Source organism: Triticum aestivum, chromosome 2D (assembly GCF_018294505.1).
Source record: "Triticum aestivum cultivar Chinese Spring chromosome 2D, IWGSC CS RefSeq v2.1, whole genome shotgun sequence".
NCBI lineage: Eukaryota > Viridiplantae > Streptophyta > Magnoliopsida > Poales > Poaceae > Triticum > Triticum aestivum.
The window spans coordinates 448,274,480-448,284,904 of record NC_057799.1 but is presented as its reverse complement, the minus strand read 5'-3'; positions in this window follow the sequence as shown (position 1 = coordinate 448,284,904).

Below are 10,425 nucleotides of genomic sequence, written 5' to 3'. Positions count from 1 at the left end.
AAAACTGCAACACTTGTTAGGGATCAGTGGGAATACCATTTCTGTTAGGGATTGGCCGGAGTACATGTTTAATAAATGTATTGTTCAGATAATGTCTCTGTTATTATATATCAGTTACAGTGTTTTACAAATGGTACTATCCTGCTTTGTAGTTCTTTCTACATGTTTAACCAAGGTATTGTTAAGATAATGTCTCTGTTAAAATGAATCAGTCGCATTGTTTTAGGAATGATACTTTTCTTCTTTGTCGTTCTTTATACATGTTGAAACAAGGCATTATTAAGATAATGTCTTAGTTAATATGAATGAATCACACTGATTGAGAATTGCTACTCTCCTGCTTTGTTTCCCATTAAGATAAGGTAGATCAGTAGATGTTTTTCTTCTGGGAGTACAAGTCATCAACCGTTATTTCTCAGTAATTGTTTCCCTTATACCTATTGTTGCTTACAGGGATATCAAAATTAAAGCTCGGTTTTATTCCGACTTTGATTTTAGTTGAACTGCACAAAAGGAGCCAATGTGTCTAAGGCAAACCACTGCATTAGTGGGTCCAGTTGGTCTTACCACTTTGCAGAAAGAAGCAGTCACTGTTTGCGCTACATTACACAAGGAATGATCGAGAAGCTTTACGGAGTATTAGTAGACGCTGGTGACATGACTAGTCTGCAGAGAGCATAGGAAACTCTACAACACGTGGAGTGCACTGGATAAAAAGTGCCCAAACAAGTACAAGAAGCCAGGACAGGACTCCAAATATGTCAATGTCATTCTAAGCAACAATGATGGGGCATCTAGGTATGGTAATCTGTTTACCGTACTTTCAGTTTGTTAGTCCACCGATTGGTGGGTTGACACTGGGGCCAATATTCATGTGTGTGCTATTGTGTCTTTGTTTTCTTGCAGCATATAAATACGATATCCACAGGGATGCTCAGCTTGATTTTAGTGGAACTGCACAAAATGTCCAGATGGTTTGTGTCCTCCATAATACTTCATCATGCACAATACATCGAATGGTTCTCTAATCATTCGTCGTCACCTTGAGCCACCGGACTATATGTTTGAATGGTGCTGCCAGCGTCGGCCATTAAGAAGGGTAAGAAGAAAGACAAAAAGAGAGATGGCTGCTTTACTTGTGGTTCGGAGGAACACTGGGCAAACAAGTGCCCAAACAAGTACCAAGAAGCCAGGACAGGACTCCAAGTCTGTCAATGTCACTCTAAGCAACAATGATGGGGCATCTGGGTATGGTAATCTATTTACCGTACTTTCAGTTTGTTAGTCCACCGATTGGTGGGTTGACACTGGGGCCAATATTCATGTGTGTGCTGATGTGTCTTTGTTTTCTGGCAGCATATAAATACGAAATTCACAAGGATGCTCAGCTTGATTTTAGTGAAACTGCACAAAATGTTCAGATGGTTCGTGTACTCCATAATACTTCATCATGCACAATACATTGAATGGTTCTCTAATCATTCGTCGTCACCTTGAGCCACCGGACTATCAGATGACAAACCCTGCCCGTTCCACAATCATAGGCATTACATATTTTGAATGGGAAAAGCTTGTCAAAGTTTAATCATTGATGTTAGCAAGAAGACATTAGTTTAATATATTGGAATTGGAAAACCTTGTCAATTTTTGCTCATTGATGTTAGCCAGAAGACATGCATTTGATATTTTTGAGTGGGACGCCCTTTGCGATGAGCAACATCGATCGTTTTTCCCTATTCCTATCTTCGGTTCAGAAGTAAATATTTACTCTGCTGAGATGCATAGTCACATGAATGTTGACTTATGTAAGGTATTTTAAGAGTTTGTTTTGAATGTTTTCTATGTAATGCCAGGCCTTGTGAGTTTGATTGCAAAGTTGAGCTTGGAATGGTGTGGCATGCGGCATCACGAGTTGTTCACCGTGCCTCCTGAGAATAATGCTTCATGTTGTTTTGCATGTTGATCTAATGCCTGTGATTTGCATGTTAAGAAGATCATCCTCTTCTGTTGTTTCTGTGCTTAAGAAGTTCATTGCCTTATGTTTCATTCATAGCATATACGACAACTCGGGTAGGTTAGAGGTGAAACCATATGATCTTCCGACAAACTCATCATCTTAGGCCGTGATTGGATCGTCGTTTTCCAACCAAAACCGCTTGTAAAACTGACGCTTGTAAATAAAAGCAGATGGTCTCGGGCGAAGCGCTTGGTTGGTCGATTTCGACTAGTAAAATATACATTGGTCTCTCAAATTACACGTGTAACCCGCCAGTTTTACTTACAGACCTCGGGCCCTCGGTTTCATTACGCCTGTATTTTACGCGTTGTTTCTGATGACGAGTAAATTACACTTGTATCTTAATACATGTGTGAAATAAACTAGAGCTCCCAAGCGCGGCCTTATCGTTTCATGCCGTCTCAGTCTCTCGAAGGTGCTCATAGGTGTCCGATGATCCTGGCTTCCTGAATGAGCAGCGGACGCTGTATGAGACCATCCATAGGGCCCGCGAGGCCCTCTCCATCGTCCTTTGAGTTGTTGCGCTCGCCGCGGCGCCGAGCATTATCAACATGGTGAACGAACATGAGGATTCAGGAGATGTCTTTATTTTGACTGGATGACAGTACGGACCCACTAGGGCCATAACCGTACGTACGCAAGTGCCTCTATATTTTTTTGCTTCCTCCTGGTTCCTGACATCACGGTCCCACACCATTGTCAACCTATGTAGTCAATAAACGAGAGAATTGCACAAGGAACGGCCGACAGCTGGGACCAAGCAGCTCGAGTAGTATTTGTGTTTTTGAGGTGTGAGCACTGCAGAGTTTTTCTTGAGCGATGTTTTCGTTATTGTTCAGAGGAGAGCAGGGTATTAACTGGGCGGGCTGTGGCCCTTCTAGCCCAGGCCAGATATTCAGCCCAGATATTAATATTTTTCAAGCTGAAAATGGCTAGCCCAGCTATACTTTTTTTAGGAATACCCATGCAAGGTCAACTTGTTATTCTCCGCCCCGCTGGGCAGCAAATCATTCCTAGGAGGGATGCATTAGGCTTAACAGGAAAATGGGCTTTAATTATAAATGGGATGTAATTATAAAAACTGGGCAGTAACTATAAAAAATGCACCAAACACGTAATTAGTTTACAAAATATATTTTTTGGAATTTGAAAATTTTAATTTCATTAATTGTTGCGCGCGCAATGTTTCGTTGGATTTTTACATAATACAAATTTATATTGAAATTGTATTTAATCTGACTAGAAATTTCGGGATAAAAATATTTTGTATCCCATCAAAATGTGGGATTTTTTTTGAATTCTGTTTTGAACGGTTGGTTGAAATTATTAATCGTTGTCCTTGCTAGAAAATGGGTTGTACTTTTAACAAACTGTAAATGGGCTGTAGTAAACTCCATTAGAATTCAAAAATGGGTTGTACATTCTTACAAATCGCAAATGGGATATAAGTTCTCTGCCACACACTTGTGGGCCTACTAAGTTGACGCGTCCCGTAGAAAAAGTAAGTTGACGCGTATGCAAGGCTTTGTCAACTTATAGTCAACACACGGTTCTAGCAGCAGTGGCCGTTGGATGTCCATCCAACGGATGTCGTGCTTCTTCTTCAGTCTCGGATATTCTAGCTTCGGCCATCCAAAAAATGATTCCTCCCCTGACATCTGGGGCGCACCATTTTGGAGGCTGACCTATGGGCCTACTAAGTTGACGTGTACCAAGGGCTTTGTCAACTTAGTCATTACAAACGATTCTAGTTGTAGTGACCGTACGATGTCCATCCAACGGCCATCGTGCTTCTTCAACCTCTGGTCTTCTTGCTCCAGCCGCCCAAAGCAGCACCGGTCGTGCCGCCCGCTCCTGCCTCCCGTGGCCGGCTGTGCTGCCGTAGAGGCCTCACCGCCCCTACTACTCCCAGCGCTGGCCAGGCCATCCCTCTACTCACGCACACCCCATGTTATTCTGCGGCGACGGCAGCCGAACTAGTGAACCCTCATACTCCTCTCCGCGTGGGCATCCACTACCGCGTCTTCCCCAGCTCTGCGTCGTCCCCTTCCTAGGCCTCGCCATCGTCCACCACCCTGGTGCTCTCGGCGCGGCGTGGTCAACGTGGTCAACGAACGACATCCATCGGATGTGGACTGTACGTGGAGAGGCTGACAGCTGGGTCCATGGCCGCACACAAGGAAATGCCTCCTTATTACGCGCAAAATAATGATTCCTCCACCTGACATCTGGGATCAACCGAAAGGGCCTCTGTATTTCGCGAAAAAAATGTTCCCACCGCTGACAGCTCGGACCCACCAGCTATATCTTCACATGAAAGGAAGTTCTTCCTTATTACGCACAAAAAATGAATACCCCCTGCTAGCTGGGACCCGCCATATGGGAGGCTGACTTGTGAGCCTACTAAGATGATGGGGACGGAGGGCTTTGTCAACTTAGTAAATATGAACGATTCTAGCTCCAGTGACCGTACGATGTCCATCCAACGGCCATAGTGCTTCTTCAACCTCTGGTCTTCTTGCTCCAGCCGCCCAAACAAGCGTCAGCCGTGCCGCCTGCTCCTGCCTCCCGTGTCCGGCTGTGCTGCCACCGCTGGCCATGCCATCCCTCTATACTCACCCACACCTCCTGTTATTCTCCGGCGATGGCAGCCTCACACCGCAGCCGAGGCAGTCAACCCACGTAATCCCCTCTGCGTGGGCATCCATTGTCGCGTCTTCCCCAGCTCCGCGTCGTCCCCTTCCTAGGCCTCGCCGTCGTCCACCGCCCTGGTGCTCTCGACGCGGCGTGGTCAATGTGGTCAACGAACGACTTCCATCGGAAGAGTACTGTACATGGAGAGGCTGACAGTTGGGTCCACGGTCGCAGCAAGGAAATGCCTCCTTATTACGCGCAAAATAATGATTCCTCCACCTGACAGCAGGGACCCACCGGACGGGCCACCGTATTTCATGAAAAAAACGTTTTGCCCCTGACTGCTAGGACCCAGCAGCTACATCTTCGCACGCAAGGAAGTGCGTCCATATTACGGGCAAAAAATGATTCGCCCCCCTGACTGCTGGGACCCACCAGCTACATCTTCACAAGCAAGGAAGTGCCTGACAGTCGAGACCCACCCGGTCGAAGCGTATGTAGTGTTGTCATTCTCGTCGCGGACGTGTACGTACATACTGGTTGATTGGTCTGTCTGCAGGCTGCAGCGATGAACCGTGGCCGTGTAAGGAAGGGCACGTGTCGTAGTAGAGGCGCGCACGTAGCATGTACACGTACGTACAGTGGCCAGGGTGCAAGAAAGAAAATACGGCCACGTACGTACATACGGGCGGGGTCTCGAACGCCTACTCGCGCATACGTACGGCCAGGGCTCGTGTACATGGCTGGGTCGGAACGGAGAAGTTGCGCCGTCGTCGTGTTCATGGGGAGGCAACGGAATGCGTCTTGTTCATCGGGTGGCAACGGAACGCGTGATGCTCATCGGGAGCCAACCGGCTTGGACGGAACAGCCGATGGAATCGAGGCCTGGCGTACCGCAGAACGGAGGAAACGGCCTTGTGTTCGACCAGCCACGGTCGAAATGGGATCCTGTTCATCTGGAGGGGTCTGGCGTACCGCAAAACGGAGGAAACTGACTTCTGTTGGACCTCCTACGGTCAAAACGGGGTCTTGTTGACCGGGAGGGGTGTGGCATACCGCAAAACGGAGGAAACAGGCTTGTGTTGGAGCGCTACGGTCGAAACGGGGGTCCTGTTCATCAGAAGGGGTCTGGCGTACCGCAAAACGGGACTCCACAGGATACTGTTCATCTCCACCGTCGACCTCCTCCAGCCTCCACGGGGTACTGTTCATCCACCGTCGACCTCCTCCAGCCTCCACCTCGACTGTTCATCCACGGGCTCCTGTTCATCCAGCCTTTACCGCGCACTCCTCCACCGGCTACTGTTCAACCAGCCCTCTCCATGGGGTCATGTTCAACCACCCCTCCACGGGCTACTGTTCATCCAGCCCTCCACCGGCTACTGTTCAACCAGCCCTCCATCGGCTACTATTCAACCTTCCCTCCACGGGGTCCTATTCATCTAGCCCTCCACGGGGTCCTATTCATCCATGCCCAACCGGCTCGATCGATCGGGGTCCTGTTCATCCAGCGGCAACACGGGGTCCTGTTCATCCAACCCCCCCACCGGGAACTGTTCATCCAAACCCCCCAACAATGCTCACTGTTCATCAAGGGAAGGAGGCAGCAGTGTTCAATCGGCTTCAGTTAGCAGTAGTAGCGAACGAAGGAATCGCTCGATCGGGTTCAGTTAACAGCCATCAATCGATCGCTTGGGTTTAGTAACGCGTAGCCTGCAGTGAAATCGCTCGGGTTCAGTAGGCGAACGCCTCGCTCGGGTTTAGTTAGAGCCCAACGCCTCACACCCACGCGCGTATGTGTACAAGAGAAACACACATCGCTGGGCCCCCGACCTCCCACCGTACCGGGAACTCCCCGATATTTTCCGCGCCCTTGCTTCTACCATGATTTTTTCCGTCATGGACGGCCCAAAGAATGTCATGCAGCTGCGTATCCGGCCTGCCCAGGACGAAAAGCCCATTTTCTATCATGATTTTTTGTCATGGAAGTAGGAGCCCACCACATCTATGATGATACCGGGTTTTTTCACAATTATCGTCATAGAAGTGTCATAAGTATGACAGAAAAAAAATTCGTTCGGCCCTAAATGTCATGGATGTGTCTTTTTTTGTAGTGTGATCACCGTTGGAAGTGAGTAATTCCTTCGTAGGCTTGCTGGACGGTGGTGGGTTGGATGAGATTCATCATGTAATCGTGTTAGTTTTGTTAGGGCTTGATCCCTAGTATCCACTATGTTCTGAGATTGATGTTGCTATGACTTTGCTATGCTTAATGCTTGTTACTAGGGCCCAAGTGCCATGATTTCAGATCTGAACCATTTATGTTTTCATCATTATATTATGTTCGTGATCCGATCTTCCAAGTCATATGCAACTATTACGTGTTATGATCCGTAAACCCCAAGGTGACAATAATTAGGATACTTTCCGGTGACGACCATAGTTTGAGGAGTTCATGTATTCACTATGTGGTAATGCTTTGTTCCAGTTCTCTATTAAAAGGAGGCATTAATATCCCTTAGTTTTCTTATGGACCCCGCTGCCACGGGAGGGTAGGATAAATGATGTCATGCAAGTTCTTTTCCATAAACACGTATGACTATTTACAGAATACATGCCTACATTATATTTATGAACTGGAGCTAGTTCTGTGTCGCCCTAGGTTATGACTGTTACATGATGAATATCATCCAACGTTATCACTGATCCAATGCCTACGAGCTTTTTACATATTGTTCTTGCTAAGTTACTATTGCTATTATTACTGTTGCAACTGCCACAAAACTGTTACTGATGTTACCGTTACCGCTGCTATCGTTACTACTGCTATCAAACTATCATATTATTGTGCTACTGATCACTTTGCTTTACATATTTAATCTCCACGTGTGGTTGAATTGAGAACTCAACTGCTAATACTTACAAATATTCTTTGGCTCCCCTTATGTCGAATCAATAAATTTGGGTTGAATACTCTACTCTTGAAAACTGTTGCGATCCCCTATACTTGTGGGTTATCAAATCCATCGACATAGTATTTTAATTCGCTTGATATGGTTTTGTCTACAATTCGGTAATTGCTTATATTATGTGTACAATCCCATTTTAATAGTGAATTTAGTGTAGAAATATTTTAACTGTACAATATTTTTTAGTTTAGAAACGATCATATGATATATAGTCTTTTAGTGTTGGATCATCGATTAATATGCTTTTGTGCACAATCCAAACAAATATTTGTAGACTATTTAGCCACTAACTATTGTGATGCTCCCAATTCAATCGTACACTAATCATGCACGCAAACGTGTACGATCAAGATCAGGGACTCACGGGAAGATATCACAACACAACTCTAAAACATAAATAAGTCATACAAGCATCATAATACAAGCCAGGGGCCTCAAGGGCTCGAATACAAGTGCTTGATCATAGACGAGTCAGCGGAAGCAAAAATATCTGAGTACAGACATAAGTTAAACAAGTTGCCATAAGATGGCTAGCACAAACTGGGATACAGATCGAAAGAGGCGCAGGCCTCCTGCCTGGGATCCTCCTAACTACTCCTGGTCGTCGTCAGCGGCCTGCACGTAGTAGTAGGCACCTCCGGTGTAGTAGGAGTCGTCGTCGATGGTGGCGTCTGGCTCCTGGGCTCCAGCATCTGGTTGCAACAACCAGGTAGAAAGGAAGGGGGAAAAGAGGGAGAAAAGCAACCGTGAGTACTCATCCAAAGTACTCGCAAGCAAGGAGCTACACTACATATGCATGGGTATATGTGTAAAGGGCCATATCGGTGGACTGAACTGCAGAATGCCAGAATAAGAGGGGGGTAGCTAATCCTGCCGAAGACTACGCTTCTCGCCACCTCCATCTTGCAGCATGTAGAAGAGAGTAGATGGTAAGTTCACCAAGTAGCATCGCATAGCATAATCCTACCCGGCGATCCCCTCCTCGTCGCCCTGTTAGAGAGCGATCACCGGGTTGTATCTGGCACTTGGAAGGGTGTGTTTTATTAAGTATCCGGTTCTAGTTGTCATAAGGTCAAGGTACATCTCCGGGTCGTCCTTTTACCAAGGTACACGGCTATTCGAATAGATAAACTTCCCTGCAGGTGTGCACCACATAACCCAACACGCTCGATCCCATTTGGCCGGACACACTTTCCTGGGTCATGCCCGGCCTCGGAAGATCAACATGTCGCAGCCCCACCTAGGCACAACAGAGAGGTCAGCACGCCGGTCTAAATCCTATGGCGCAGGGGTCTGGGCCCATCGCCCATTGCACACCTGCACGTTGCGAACGCGGCCGGAAGCAGACCTAGCCTAGCAGGCGTTCCAGTCCAATCTGGGGCGCGCCGCTCAGTCGCTGACGTCACGAAGGCTTCGACTGATACCACGACGTCGAGTTCCCATAACTGTTCCCGCGTAGTTGGTTAGTGCGCATAAACCAAATGGCCAGACTCAGATCAAATACCAAGAACTCGTTAAGCATGTTATTTGATGTAACCGCGGACACCGACCAGGGCCAGGCCCACCTCTCACCTAGGCGGTCTCAACCTGCCCTGTCGCTCCGCCACAAAGATCCACCCAGAGGGCCGTCGGGACAAAGGTCCTTTCAGCCCCCAATCCGTGAATCACTCGCGGGTACTCCTCGAGCCGACCCGACTTTAGTCACCACATGTATCATGTATAAAGTATATAGTATATACCCGTGATCACCTCCCGAAGTGATCACGGCCCAGTAGTATAGCATGGCAGACGGACAAGAGTGTAGGGCCACTGATGGAACACTAGCATCCTATACTAAGCAGTAGGATAGCAGGTAAGGGTAACAACTGTTGTAACGATGACAGGCTATGCAGCAGAATAGGATTAACCGAAAGCAGTAACATGCTACACTACTCTAATGCAAGCAGTATAGAGAAGAATAGGCGATATCTGGTGATCAAGGGGGGGGGCTTGCCTGGTTTCTCTGGCAAGTAGGGGTCGTCAACAGCGTAGTCGGTCGGGGCACCAGCAGCGACGTCGGTCTCGTAGTCTACCGGAGAGAAGAGGGTGAAGAAACAATGAATATAATGCAAACATAAGCATGACGATAGAAGACATGACAATGCGCAGTGCTAGGTGTGCCCTAACGCGGTAGGAGGTGGTACCGGCGAAGGAGGAAAACATCCGGGAAAGTATTCCCTGTGTTTCGCGTTTTCGGACAGATGAATTGGAGGGAAAAGTTGTGAGTTTGCTATGCTAGGGATGTGTGGCGGACGAACGGGCTGCGTATCCGGATTCGTCTCGTTGTTCTGAGCAACTTTCATGTACAAAACATTTTCATCCGAGTTACGGTTTATTTTATATTCATTTTTAAATATTTAAATCAATTTATAAATTATTATTACTAATTTAATTCAAAAATGGCATTACTGCATCAGCATGACGTCAGCATGACGTCACCAGTCAACAAAGGTGTTGACTGGGTCAAACTGACGGGAGGGTCCCGCATGTCATTGACTGTTTAGTTAATTAACATTAGTTAATTAGGTTAATTAGCTAATTAGGTTAATTAAACAGGATTAATTAAGTTTAATTAATTTAGTTAATTAATTAATTAGTTAATATTTTTATTTCTTATTTACTATTTTCTTTAATTCCTTTTTTTAACGTTCTGGTACTAGGGTCCCGACTGTCATTGGGCCAGGGGCCTTAACGGGTTCGGGCGCTCGGGTGCGGGTGTCACCCGAGCGGGCACTCGGCAGCGGGCGCCGTTGTAGGCGAGGCGCC